The sequence below is a fragment of the Nelumbo nucifera genome, chromosome 5 (genome assembly GCF_055504915.1).
Source record: "Nelumbo nucifera cultivar China Antique chromosome 5, China Antique-T2T, whole genome shotgun sequence".
NCBI lineage: Eukaryota > Viridiplantae > Streptophyta > Magnoliopsida > Proteales > Nelumbonaceae > Nelumbo > Nelumbo nucifera.
Window position 1 is genome coordinate 73589477 of NC_142653.1, and position 14873 is coordinate 73604349.

At 41.8% G+C, this 14873-nt stretch overlaps 1 protein-coding gene across 18 annotated transcripts in view; it reads right to left on the minus strand.

Moving 5' to 3' along the window:
• Positions 1–887: 887 nt before the first annotated feature.
• Positions 888–14873, minus strand: part of LOC104589181 (Tetratricopeptide repeat (TPR)-like superfamily protein) — a 32163-nt gene continuing 18177 nt past the window's right edge. For 2 of the 18 annotated variants that reach the window (XM_088889111.1, XM_088889103.1), the window contains exons 4-6: positions 6157–7490; positions 4477–4542; positions 3137–4096 (exon numbers count right to left, since the gene is read on the minus strand). The gene's annotated coding sequence lies outside the window, so the exon portion shown is untranslated. Of the gene's footprint in view, positions 1760–3136; positions 4130–4476; positions 4543–5953; positions 7491–14873 lie in introns of those variants that run through there. The other 16 variants (XM_088889102.1, XM_088889098.1, XM_088889099.1 and 13 more) reach the window with 16 other exon arrangements.

A 14873-nucleotide genomic window follows, 5' to 3' on the forward strand; every position in this document is an offset into this window, starting at 1 on the left:
GGACAATAATTATTCACAAGGGAGAGTATAACCATATCTCAGGCCTATTCTTTAGTACATATTGAGGAAAGTAGGAGAAAATTTATGTTGTAGTTTCAGCCTATGGAATCAGCCCTGGCAGTCGTAAAACCAAAATTTGGAAGTGACAAGGAAAGGGACATAAAGAAGGAGGATAAGAAGGATTTAGTTTGTAACCACTGTAAGAAGCTAAAGCACACCAAGGACACTTGTTGGAAATTATATCCACATTTAATACTATCAAAGCTCAAAAATAGAAAGGAGAATGCCAATGTGGCTATTACCACTGACGGTGCATCCTCTTCTAGAACAAGAGCTACACCCCTAGACACTTTAGCTGCTACCCGAGTTGCTCTGACTCAGTTCGAAAGTGAAGTTGGTACTTCAACCCCCTCATCTCAGCCACTAATTACTCCTACTTCGGCATTTACTCATTCAGGTACACGAGCATCAGCGTATCATGTTTCAATCCCAAGTAACAATGGACCTTGTTGGGTCATAGATTCAGGTGCATCTGACCACATGACAAGCTTATCTTCTCTGTTTACTACACTTATTGCTTATCCTCTAGCAGAGATAGAGTATCCATTGTTGATGGATCTCTTGTTCCCATATCTGGGAAGGGAAACATTAGATTATCAGATGTCATCTCCTTGTCCTTAGTTTTGCATGTTCCTAAACTTAATACTAACCTGTTGTTAGTTAGTAGCATCAATAAAAATTAAAACTTTTCAATGACTTTTTTTTTCCTTGATCAATGTATTTTTCAGGATCTGGAGACAAGAAAGGTGATTGGGATTGGTCATGAGGTGAATGGAATCTAAATGATTGGAGGGATTGACTCTCTTAAACAACTGTTTCACCAAGAATTTAACGTCAAAGACTTGGGAGAACTACATTATTTCTTGGGTATTTAAGTAGCCCAGTCCAAACATGGGATTTTTGTCCCCTAAAGGAAGCATGTTTCACCCATTGAATAAAACCACAAGATTATGACCGAAGGTGGAGAGCCCCTTCAAGATAAGGTTATGTGTCAACACTCAATTTTTTATCAGTCTGCCTCCTGAACCCCAATTTACCCCAAATTCTCGATCTGAGCATGTCTTCGACCCCGCCTTCCTCTAATCACTCTCTCTGAACATGTCGCCGACTGTCATCCCCTTCCTCCCCTTTCACTGTCAACTCAACTGAACCACCGTTGCAACCTCTAGCAGCGGCGATTTGTATATTCCCTCTTCCCCATTCCTCTATTCTCTTCCTTTCCTCCTCTCTCTACCCAGTCTCCCTTTCTTTTCTTTTCTTTTTTTTTGCCTTCCGTTGCATTCTCAGTGTAAAACAAAGGAGTTACAGCGGCAGAGCTCCTACATTGTCAACCTTTGATCCGGTCAATCATTTGAGGAAAGTCATCAATCACATCTTCATCGGTCTTCACCACTTCCAATCATCATCACCCCCTCATTTTTTTTTACAATCGTAGAGTTCCCGCTCGAACAGAAACTAGAAGCAGCATCAGCAGTGATCTCGCCAGACAAGCCAAGTCGACCCTTCATTACTAGTTGTTCCTAGTAATATAGATTGCTCTGGTACCGGAGCTGCGTCTGCTCAAAGATGAAATATCTGAGGTCGAAACAAGATGGACCCCCTCTGTTTTCTACATTGATAGCTAGTGAAGTAAACTGAACCACAGTCGCCTGAGATCCTGCCCTCGATCATTGGGTGAAGTCTATTCTCCAACTCCTCTCTGCATTCATCAGCGTTTTGGGTTAGGCCCAACGAATTTCAAAGCTAAGTGACCTGCAACAGTAAAAGCTCTACGAAAGTTCTTTCTGCATTCTGTTAGTTGACTTGGGTTTAGGCACAGCAAGTAATTCCCCTCCTCTTCTATAATTAGTTTTCTTTCTTATTTAGTTGGTTTGTAGTCTATTTCTCTTGCATTGGTCCTGGCCGGAGGTTGAGGAAAGGGAAGAAGGCTAATGGAGGTGGTAAAACCAGCTTCTGTAGGCTCTCTTTCCCTTCCTGATTCTACCATTTTTTTTCTTTTCCTCTGAATTTAATTTCATCTCTCTGATGTCGATTGGTATATGTGTTCACTGCTCACATTAATTCTTCTTTTGGTGTTAAATTTCTTTGTTACAATTAGGGGTTGATTTTCATAGGTCAATTTCTTAACGTTTGAATCCATGGAGTGATAGATGTATCTTAACCTTTCATTCCATTCGGGATGATAATATATGCTATAGTAATAGATTTGTTAAATCTAGTTTTGTTTATCTTTCACTCTAATTCACATGTTGAGAAGATAGGTTCTCTCCACATACAGCAAAATTAGTTAGCATGTTTTTGTCGGATTAAGTATTTTCACTTTTGTATTTGTGCTTGTTATGGAATACCATGTGGGTCCCACCTATTGGATTCGGGAGAGGGGTGCCTAACTCCTTCCCTTTCCCATCCGAGTCTTACCCAGACTGGTTTAGCTGGTGCCTCGAGATACTGGAGTCACTATTGAACCAAAATGATTTCGATACCATTCTCAGAGGTCCCATCACCTCCAATTTCATAACTGATGGGTGGTAACTCCACTCCCAGTCCAAATGAACCGTTTTCTAATGCTCACACTATGTTTCATAGGTTGGTTGGAAAACTGCTTTATCTGTGCCTCACCCAACCAGACGTTTTTTATATAGTCAATGTAGTTAGTCATTACATGCATTCTCCCAAAACCACTCACCTTCTTGCAGTTGAGAGGATCATTGCTTACCTGAAGAGATATCCAGGAAGAAGCATATTCCAAAAATAATGATCACATGAAGATAGAAGTCTACACAGATGCCGATTTGGGTTGGGAGTGTTGATGACAGGAGGTCTACTTATAGGTATTGTGCCCTGATAGGCAAACTTGTCTCTTAGAGGAGTAAGAAACAAAATGTTGTACCATGTTCCAATGCTAAAGCAAAATATAGATTTATGGCACATGGTGTAGTTAAAGTATTATGGTTAAGGTCCTTGTTTGAGGAACTGAGAATTACTTATGAGAAGCCTCTGATGCTATATTGTGATAATTAGGCTACTATTAACATTGCCCACAATCCTTAAGTTTGAAAACAAAAAATCAAAATCTTTAACATTTTTCTATTTTGTTCAATTTGCTAAAACAGAATCACAGCAAGAACTCCTGTAGAGAGTTAGGCTTGAGTAGAAAACAAAAACACTGAAAGAGCCAAATTTGCTAAAACAATTAAAAATGACACTTTGTTCTCTTTTAAACAGATAACTTCATCTTGAATAAGATTATCCAACCAAAGAGTAAAAGGTTGTGCAATCTTTCTATCATAATTAGCGATAATACAAGAAAAAATTATGCATATCATCAAATTCCAAGCTTCCACACTCTGAGAATCCCATTATTTGCCTGATCTGAAAGCCAAAAGGGACAACACATGCATGTTGCAATGCTGAATAAACTAAATTTCAAGAGGCCGCACACCTGACTCAAGAAAAGCAATGGGTCTCCTTCCAAAGGGGAATTGTTTTGTCTACTTGATCCCAACCTGAAAACAAAACAGCGAAGGAAACCTTATAAAACAAAGAAATCTATACCGAGAAATTTCACCTGAATACACAGGAAAGGAAGGTACAAAACTCTGCAAAAAATTGAAAAAAAAAAAACAATTAATGCATAGATAGCCTCCTGCTTAAACAGGCTCCCAAATACGTTCCTAACATCTGGTTTCACCTCTGCCGGTTTGTGTTTCGGTTTTGGAGTGTGCTCCTCCCTCGGCTTCAAAGTAGCAAGTTTCAGGGTGGGTTGTTTGACCACCTTCCGAGCTGGCAACATCTGAGCCTTGGGTACACCCCTGATAGTAGCAATCTGCACTCAGTCTCTCCTTCCCCTCATTCAGCTTTCGAACAGCCGTTGCCATCTGGGTACTTAACTCCTCACAAGAAAACCCTAAACCGATGCTTTTTGCTCTATTCAATAGGCTCTCCATAGATGTTCCTGCGGCCTCTGCACTTCTTCCACTAGACTGGCAGCCCAGGATTCTTGCTCTGACCACTTCATTGAACCCAAAGCAAACTCCTGTAAAACAAAAATTAGCAGAATGATCCCAACCTGAAAACAAAAGAAAGGTAAGAAACCCACGGAAAAAAAATAGAAAAAAAAAAAGTAAAGAGGCAAAGGAAGGAGAAACTATATTGAATTATTGATCCCAACCTGAAAGTAATGTACAAAGCCCTTAAAAATAGAAAAGATAAATAAATAAAAAGGTTAAAACAGCAACAAATCCTTGGACCAAATCATGGAATCCCTATAAACTAAATTCGAAGACAAAGCATATGCTTGAACCCAAAGCAAACTCCTTGAAAACAAAATTTAATTATAATCCCATGCAAAACAAAAATAAAAAGAACAAATAAAAAAGAGGAGGCAAATGAAGGAGAACCAACAAGAGAGAAAACCTTAAACTGTGGTGAACAAAAGCTTTAAAGGGAAAACCCTCCATTCCAACTCCAATAACCATAAACCTGCAAAACATATCAACCAGGACCTTCACACACAAAATAAATAAATAAATAAATATATATATATATAGAGAGAGAGAGAGAGATGAGGTTTGCTTCATCGAGGAGAGAGGGTTTGACTTTTCTGAGAGAGTGATAGAGAAAGTTCAGAAGGCTCTTGAAGAAAGGAGAGAAAGCTAGCTTGGGTTCTATATATCAAGTTGTGTTCATTCGAAATTCTTCACACGTGCCCCAAACACCCTATCCAAAAAAAAAAAAAAACATCTTGCATGTGTTCGAGAAACCCCTACACTCTAGATGGAAGCTTATATGTGGATATGCTTTCCCACTCGTACAGGAGGACACGTTGCCCAAACCCCAACCCTTTCCATTATCTATATATATAGATTGGTCCAAAACAAGAGGTGCAGTAGTCCAGAACAATGTAAGATATCAAATACTTGGCTAAAGAGTAGGGTAAGCAGGTTTCAGATTTTGTAAGTATGCTAGTGATGTGTGAGAAATAGCAGATTCATTTTAAGAAGAATAATGTTTGTAAAGAAAGCTGAAATAAAAGTTAAGATGACAAAGTTCAAATTTGAACCTAGAAAGGAATTTGATCCCTATTCAGTTAGTCATGAATCAATATGCAATTAGATAAATTCATGGAGAACAACATCAAGATAGAAGAAAAGGGGTATAAGATTCACAATTGAAATAATGTATCTCTTCCATTCGTCCAAAATTGTGTTCACAGTACACTCCAACTAAAAGGTTGGAACCAATGTTACAAAAACCACAAAGAGAATGATACAAGTATCAAAGCAATATTAAACAAGTTCAGATTTTTCACCTTCACAAAGCCCAACATCTTTTATCAAATTCTGTAGTACATTAGCTATCGAGCAACATATCCTAGCTTCAGAGGCTAAAGACTTCACAAATACAATGAAGAGCAACATATCCGACCAACATTTTCTATTGAGCAACATATCAAATTCTGTAGTACATTTGCTATTCAGCTCTTCATGAAACTCAGAGTACAACACCAAGGATGAGAAATGATCATCCAGCACCAATCCAAGACTCTTCACAACCAATTTAAGGGAAGGCACCCATTGACAGGCTTTTAATCCCAGCTTGGATGCTGCTTTTGGGGATGCAAACAGAGTTCAAAGGCAGAAAAGTCATCATGGGCAGTCATGAGCAAGACTGAAACTTCCTTTGCCAAGTTAGATCTATTTTAGAAAGGTTTTGGCTGGTTGCCTTCTCAATACCTAAAAGAGCATGACTCTCCCATTCTTTTCTCACACTGACCACACTATGCAAGACACAGAGACACAGTTTGGAAAAAGACAAGTATTTCAATATGCTAAGAACTGGTAACCAAAGATTTGATATATGCATGACACAGAGACAAAGCAAGTCTGACCGCTTCTTCTCAATTAGAGACTGCATCAAAATTACTAGAAGAAGAATGAACAACAAGCCCTTGAACAATTATTGTTTCCAACAGTTCCCGGAGCTCCAAAATTAAAACAGTAGCATTTCGACTGAAAAAAAAAAAAATCCCAACTTTTCAATCATTAGGCAGGTGTAACTGGAGTCAGTCATATCAACATGACATGATAAACCAACCTTTTCACTATTTTTCTCAAGAAACAAATTCAGAATCTCTAGGAATTCATCCTGGTTCAAAGATTTAGGGTTCTTGAGCTTCCGCTTCAATTTTTTGAAGAAACAACTCAGTAATCAGTAGTTCGATGATCTCAGAATCTGTATCAAATATCCTCCATCCTCCCATGCATTTGATTGGGGAAATCTCGTTGCAACCCCCACTTTCAGGCTTCAAATTAAAAAAAAATCACGTCAGAGCACATTCTGGACTTCCTACATCAGTGGCAAGGAACAGGCCTCAGTAAAAGATGCAATCTATACTGGCAAATGGTGTTACATGCAGTAATGTGGGGAGTTTGGGAGGAAAGAAACAAGTGCTTGTTTGACAATAAGATCCCTTGAAGAGTTAATCTCAGATATTACCTATCTCTGTAATCTCTGGGCTGCTAATTTGGAGTTGTTCCAAGGTCTCTCAATTAATGACCTTAACAGAAATATTCATACTATTCTGTTTCTTCCACACTTACCACAAACTACCTTGAGACAGCCACCACCTTTCAGTGAAGGAGCAATGACTTTAAACTTCGATGGAAGTGCTGCAGGCAATCCTGGTTTAGCTGGAATTGGGGATATCTTGAGGGGTGAAAGGGGTAGTATCTGCTGGGCCTTCAGTGGTCCAATTGGCTTTATTGACTCCACTAAGGCTGAAGTGTTGGCTGCTCTCACTGGAATCAGAACAGTAAAAAAATTGGGTATCCAGAACTTATCCATTGCAGGAGATTCAGCAAATACCATCAAATGGTTAAGGGACAAGGAGGGGGTCCTTGGAGGTTGAGCAATTATTTGGCAGAGGCAAGGGATTCCTTGGAATGTTTAAATGCAAACCTGCTTTGGATCCCAAGGGATTTGAATCCCATTACAGATGACTTGGCTAAATTTGGTGCTCTCTTAGAAAATCTGTGTAGTGATAGGCTTCCTCCTTTGTAAGCTTTTTGGGGATTTTCCACTGTTTTGTACATTTTCTCATGTTCTCCTTTTAAAAAAATCACATCAGCATTCAGAATAATTGAATACTTCAACTGAATTGTAAAAGTGCCAGAATCAACTGTAGTTTTCTTCATGACCTCAAGCAATGACATTGAGAAACCCATTCCAATCAAACAAACCTCCAAAATCAATTAAATTGTTGCACAAAAAATGAAGCAAAAGATACTTACTACTGCCACGGATAAGTTTTTAAGATGTTTTCACAGCCTCCCTTATCTTTCCCAAGTCGTCACAAAATATACAAGTGGCATGATGTGCTCCATAAAACCCGGTGATGTTTTTAAGAGCTCACTGGCTCCAACTTCTGACTAAAACAAAACAAAAACAAAAGTGGATTAATGTTACCAAAAACTAAAAACTTAAGAGTTTAATGGCATTATGTAGAAGCTACTATCCAGATAAATTCAACGATTCATTCTTACAAGTAACAAATTCTAACTGTTTATCTCCTAATACTTGCAGAAAGATCAGACTAAGGGGCTGCTTGAAAACAGTTGCATAATGCTTTGACCTTTTGGTAATATACCCAACTTCAGCTTAAACCATTAAGGATCCCACAACCTCCATAAAAACTTATTCACCAAAAGTCAAAGCAATAAGCTTTTCAGATCAACCATATCAGCTGTTATCAAACGGCCCCTAAGGTTAAAGATGAATCATGAACACAAAGTTTTCTTATGATATTGTTCACATGGATGATTATTCAAATATACCGGTTCTCAAGATTCTATACTTGATGATGACTTGCTGATGCTCTGCACATAATGGTAAACTTTGAAAATTGATACAGAGACAAGTAGAAGTTGGATGCAACCTATTGTGGGCAAGAGTTTGGATACAAAAAGTATTCTCCACATCTCAAGCCTATCTTGTTGAAAACTGTTAAAAGGCTGGTTATAAGTTGGTTTTTCTTTATGTTTTTATTTCTGTTAGTGTCACAGGGGTACTATTGTAATTCCCCTCCCTTTATGTTATGTTTAAGTTGCCCTAATATAAATACTAGAAAGCTGGTGCCACCAGCATCTCTTTGAGCTCTCAAATCTCTCTTCTCTCTTCTCTCTTCTCTCTTCTCTCTTCTCTTCACTTCAGTTTCTGGACAAGATGGTATCAGAGCATGTTCATCAGATCTGAAAGGAGATCGAGTCCTCTGTCTTCTTCCTCATTGTGCTGCTGATTTCTTTTTTCTGAAGAACCAAGGTATTTTTTTTGGACTGATCTCAGAAGCTTCGTTCTCCTCTTTTTTTTTATTTTTTTTCCTGATCGTGTATCAGGACAGACCCAAAAAAGGGGAAAACCAATCGGATGTGAGGTGATCAATACCTGTACCTTCCTTTTTTGTAGGATCGAGTGATCCTGGTAGTGGTTGTAGGTCAGAGGTGACCTGTATGTGCTGCGACAGCAGCTTTGTGGAGTGTGTAGGTCGGAGATGACCTGTGTGTGTTGTGACAGCAGTGCAGTGGGTAGTTTGTGGGTCGGTGATAACCTGTAGGTGCTGCAACAGCAGTAAAATTGTTTTTTTCTGGGTGACTGAAGTACTGTGGTCGATCTAGAAGGTGGCTGCCTGCAGTTTTTCCTGGTGCATAATTTTTTTTTCAGAAATAACAGTGTGCAAAAGGGGAAATAAGTTGGATAGGTCGGACTGTTTTTTGTTTGGTGAAGATTCAAAAACTTCTAGTGTGATCTAAACCAGCTATCACGAATAGTGAAGACTCAGCCACCTCCAATATTTCATCAATGCATAATGGACTGAGTGGGGGTATGGATTTATCCTTCCCTATGGCTGTCATACCTCTTGATGGTCTAAATTACTTGATGGTATAAATGGAATAATTAAAGAACCTAATTCGAGGAGTGCTGAGCATGACAGATGGAACCAAAAGAACAGCATGGTAATGTCATGGCTCTTAGTGTCTATGAAACCTCAAGTGAGAAGAAATTTTATATCAGCTGAAACAGCTTATGAGATTTGGGAACAAGCCAAGTCAACCTATTCTGAATTGAGACACTATGCAAAGATCTATCAGTTATAGGCAAAATCCTCTGCTTGCAAGTAGGGGGAGAGAAGTCTCTCTGTGTACTACTCAGACTTGTCTTCCATTTGAAAAGAGTTGGATCATTATCAGAGTGTAGATTGGAAGTGTGATGAAGATGCAAAAGCATATAAGTCTCTTGTTTTTCAGCAGAGGGTCTTTGCCTTCCTCCTTGGCTTGAACCCTATATATGTATCCATTAGAGTGCAGATCCTTGTAAGCAAGGATCTCCCTTCTGTTCAAGAGGTATATGCTCTAGTACAATCAGAGGAAAGTAGAACAAACCTGATGAATAATTCTGGGGAAGATGCAATTGTGTTGGCGAAAAAAGGAAGTGTTGCTACAAGTGGGGGAAATCCTTTTAAGAAGGGAGACTCTCAAAAAAGGGTGGATGACAAAGAAAAATTATGGTGCACCCATTGCCAAAAGCCTTGCCACACTCACGACACATGTTGGAACCTTCATGGGAAGCCGAAATGGGCTCAGGAATTGAGTAAGAAACAGGGTTCAGATCTGAATAAGAAGTTAGGACAGCAAGGTTCAAGAAAATTCACTACAACAAACATGGCTACTCAGGAGAACCAGCCCCCTACTACTACTGCAGTTTAGACATACACCATTGGTTCTGACCCTAGGGAGGATATCATTAATTCCTTCTGTGATCATTTAGAACTTTATGGTAGGGCAATTCGCCAGATGGATGCCCCTCCTCCATCAACTTCATATGCCATAGCTCTCCATGTATCATCTCATTCCTCTGACTCTCCTTGGATAATTGATTTTGAAGCGTCAAAACATATGACTAGTAAGTCTACCTACTTTCAGACCTGCCATCTTCTCTCTGGAAGAGACAAAGTGAGACTGGCCGATGGTTCATTCTCTACCATAGCTGGTCAAGGAACTATTTCTCTTCCTTTTGGTCCTACACTTTCTAATGTTTTACATGTTCCTCAATTCCCTATTAATTTGTTTTCTGTTAGTAGTATAACCAATTCTTTAAACTGTTCAATAACCTTCTTCCCTTCTTATTGTGTAATTCAGGATTTGGACTCAGGGAAGATGATTGGTAGAGGGCATATGGTGGATGGTGTCTACTTGCTAGAGAATAAGGCTAGCATTGCAGTCACAGAGTCTAAGAGTCAGTCTATTAAGAGTCAGGCCTATTTATGGCACAGCCGTCTTGGTCATTTATCCTTTTATTCCTTAAAATTTGTGTTTCCAAAGTTGTTTAAGTCAGTATCAGTGTTAGAGTTGATATGTCAAACTTGTCAATCGAGTAAACATTGTAGAACTCATTTTTCTTCAAAGAATAATAAATCTAAATTTCCTTTTCATATTGTTCACTTTGATGTTTGGGGCCTAGTTACTTTACCATTTGAAAGTGGCTACAAGTATTTTATTACCTTTATTGACGATTATTCCAGGTACACATGAGTATATCCCATGCGAACTAGGGATGAAGCACAAAATATTATCCAAGATTTCCAAAGAATGATTTTCACCCAATTTCAAACCGAAATCCAAATCTTCCAATCTTATAATGCAAAAGAATACTTCCATAATGATCTTACGAAGTTCTTTGCTTCACGTGGATCACTCCACTGTAGCTCCTGTGCCCGAACACCACAACAGAATGGTGTTGCTGAAAGAAAGAATCGTCATCTTCTTGAATTAGCTCGGGGATTATTGATTCAATAATGGGGTCTCCTTAAATAGGAGATTACAAGAGTCCTAATCAAAGGGAGTCTCCTTGCTGAATAGGGAAACTTCCAGTTCTATCTTGCTAAGGATAAGGTAAGCTAATCCTAATCTGATAAGCTACTAACAAGATAAGATAAGAGATAAGAACAATAAGATAAGAACAAGCAAGATGAGCTAATCTAATCTAGATAAGGTTGTTGTTGTCGAACTGGGTAGGATGAGCATCACTGAATCACTGCTGTTACTGTTGCCGAACTGGGTAGGATGAGCATCACTGAATCACTGCTGCTGCTGGCGGTGGGTCAGGTGCCTGTTGCTGCTGGTGGCGATGGTACGTCTTCCCGAGGAAGGCGTCCATAACATTACTCCCCTCCTGGACTACGAACTTGTCCTCAAGCTCGAACTCTGGATATGTGGCTTGGAACTCTGCCAATGGGATTCATGTGGCTTCTGTTGATGGTAAATTACACCATTCCACCAAGACTTCAAGGATTCCACGATTGAAACGAGAGTGGGTGACAGCTTTAGGTTGGGGGACCAGCTTGCCATCTTTCAAGGGTGGCAGGGAGGGAACTTGGTCCGGGGGAACACCCGTAAATGGCTTCAGCAAGGAGATGTGGAAGACATCATGAATCTGGCTGGTCTCAGGCAATTCCAGCTGGTAGGCCACATTGCCAATCCGTCGTAGAACCTTGTAGGGCTTCAGCCTTGTGGCGCAAGGAGCGTTGCCGGTAGGGCTGGAGTTTCAACCAAACAAATTGTCCTGGATCGAATGACAGTTCCCGATGGTGCTTGTCATAGTGGAGTTTCATGTGGAGCTGGGCCTGCTGTAAGCGAAGGCGGACGTCGGCTAGGAGGGCGTCGCGTTCTTGTAAGGAGTGATCAATTGCTTCCAAACGAGTAGAACCGGGCTCGTAGGACAGCAAGCGGGGAGGATCCCTGCCATAAACGACGCGAAAGGGAGTCGTGTCGAGGGAAGAATGGTAGGCTATGTTGTAGCAGTACTCGGCCCAAGGGAGCCAATCCACCCACCGTCGTGGTTGATTGCCTACGAAACAGCGGAGATACATCTCGATTGTGCGGTTAACCACTTTCGTCTGACCGTCGGTTTGTGGCCGGTAAGCTGATGAGTAGGTCAGGGTGGTGTTGTGTAGCCGGAATAACTCTTTCCAAAAAGCACTAGTGAAAACCGGGTCTCTATCGCTGACGATGGATTCTGGTAACCCATGTAAGCGAAAGGCATGTGTAAAGAAGGCGAGGGCAACTGAAGTGGCACTATACGGGTGTGATAGAGGAATGAAGTGGGCGTATTTAGGGAAGCGGTCGACTACCATGAAGAGAACTGATTTGCCACCTACCTTGGGTAGTCCCTCAATGAAGTCCATGGAGATGTCGGCCCAGATTTGTGTCGGGATGGAAAGGGGCTGAAGGAGGCCTGCCGGGTATAGGTTTTCCCATTTGTGCTGTTGGCAGCTGGAGCAATTTTGGACAAAATCTCGAATAGAAGTCTACATACCTCGCCAATGGAAATCAGTCCGGACGCGGTGTAGTGTTTTTTGAATGCCCTCGTGGGTGGAGTTATGGATGCTGGTGATGATGGTAGGAATCAACGGGCAGTCTGGTGGAAGATGGACTCGTCCCTTATACAGTACCAATCCGTCTTGAAGTGACCAAATGGGGTCGGCGGTGCCGGACTAGATCTTTTGTAGCAAGAGCGACCATTCCAGGGACTGTGGTGCTGCCTTCTTAATGTCGTCAAACAGAGAGATCGGAGGTTGGGAAATGCTACACAGAACCATCGCGTCTTCATCTCGCCTAGACAAGGCATCAGCTGCGCGATTTGAGGATCCTGCCTTATATTCCACCCGGAAGTCAAACCCGAGCAGTTTGCTAACCCAATGCTGCTGAGGGGAAGTGGTGAGACGCTGCTCTAACAGGTATTTGAGGCTATAATGATCAGTTTTGACGATGAACGACCGCCCCCACAAATATGGCCTCCAGTGTTGGACGGATCGGGCTAGGCCGATTAGTTCGCGCTCACAGGCTGGAAGCTTCAGGTGTCGATCGGCCAGTCTGCGGCTGAAGAAAGCAATCGGGTGCCCTTGCTGTTGTAGTACGGCCCCGATACCCACTCCGGAAGCATTTCACTCGACTGTAAATTCGAGGGCGAAATTAGGTAATTGCAAGACAGGGGTCGAAGACAAGGCATTTCTCAGTGTCAGAAAAGCTTCATATGCTGTGTTGTCCCACCGGAAGGAATTTTTCTTCAACGGGTTGGTTAACGGGGCTGCCAACACTCCATAGTTCTGTACAAATTTGCGGTAGTAACCCGTTAAACCGAGGAACCCACATAAGGCCTTGGCTGATTGAGGTTTGGGCCACTCTTTTATAGCTTGAATCTTGGAACTATCAACTGTCACACCCTGCCCATGGATGACGTGGCCGAGATAAAGAACCTGTCACTCCCCGAAGGAGCACTTGGACCGTTTCAGGAATAATTTGTGTTGGCGTAGGAGCTCGAAAACGGTCCTCAGATGGTGGGCATGCTCTACCCATGATTTGCTGCAAACGAGGATATCATCAAAGAAAACTAAAACAAATTTGCGCAGATGGGGCTGGAATACCTCATTCATTAGTGACTGAAATGTAGATGGGGCGTTGGAGAGTCCGAACGGCATGACTAAAAATTCGAAGTGGCCATGGTGGGTGCGAAAAGCAGCCTTCTTCACGTCACCAGGGGCCATGCGAACTTGGAAATATCCGGATCTGAGGTCCAACTTAGAGAAATACTGGGCACCATGCAACTCGTCCAGCAATTCGTCCACAACGGGAATAGGGAACTTATCTTTGATCGTCCAGTCATTGAGTTCTCTATAGTCAACACAGAACCTCCACGTTCCATCCTGCTTCGCCACCAACAGAACCGGCAAAGAGAAGGGGGAGTGACTTTTGCGTATGATTCCTTGGTTCAGCATCTCTATACATTGTTTCTCTATCTCATCCTTCTGTAAGTGAGGGTAGCGATAAGGCCGGACAATGACTTGTGCTGAACCCGCCACCAAAGGAATACGATGGTCGCAAGCTCGGGGAGGGGGGTGGCCCTTGGGTTCCTAGAACAGATCTGAAAACTCGGCGAGAAGTTTTTCCATGGCTGCCGGTTCTGTCTGAAGTGCATGGACCTGTGGTGTCCTTTCTTTTACCCTACAACCGTGCCATGAAACTTGCTTTCCATTTAGGTGGAAGGTCGTGGTGATTGCGCTGAAGTCCCACAAAATCAGGCCTAGGGTAATTAACCACTTGACCCCGACAACAATATCGAACCCATCCAATGAGAGTACAAATAAATCAGCAAGAAACAGTTCACAATTGACCTGTACCGGCATGTCCTTACAAACTCCTGGACTGTGAACTCTTTCACCATTTGCGACGGCTACCTATAGTCACGGTCGAAGCTCCATTGGCAGTTTTAACTGAAGGGCGGCATGTTCACTTATGAAGTTGTGTGTACTCCCTGAATCGACGAGAATGCGCACCGATTGACCTGCTATCTGTGCCTGTAACTGCATGGTCTGAGAGGTTTTAATGCCGGTGATCGCATGGAGAGAGATCTCTGGCTCGAATATGACTGGTTCTTCTTCCTCCTCCTCTTGTTCATCGATGAGGAGGCAAAAAAGCCTCTTGCATCTATGTCCTGCCGAGTAGAGGTCATCACAGTTGAAACATTGGCCTCTTGCTCGGCGTTCTGCCATTTCTACCCTGGTCAGACGCTTAATGGGTGGAGCGGCCATGTTATTACCTGTACTTGTCACTGGTCTAGGGGTGGTGGTGGTGGGAGATTTCAGTTCTTGGCTGGTAGCAGAAGAGGGGGTCATTGCTGTTGATCTTGGGGGTACCCATGAGTTTGGTGACCGACCCACATTAAAAATTTCGCGGCTGAGCTGTAGTTTGCGCTCGAATGCG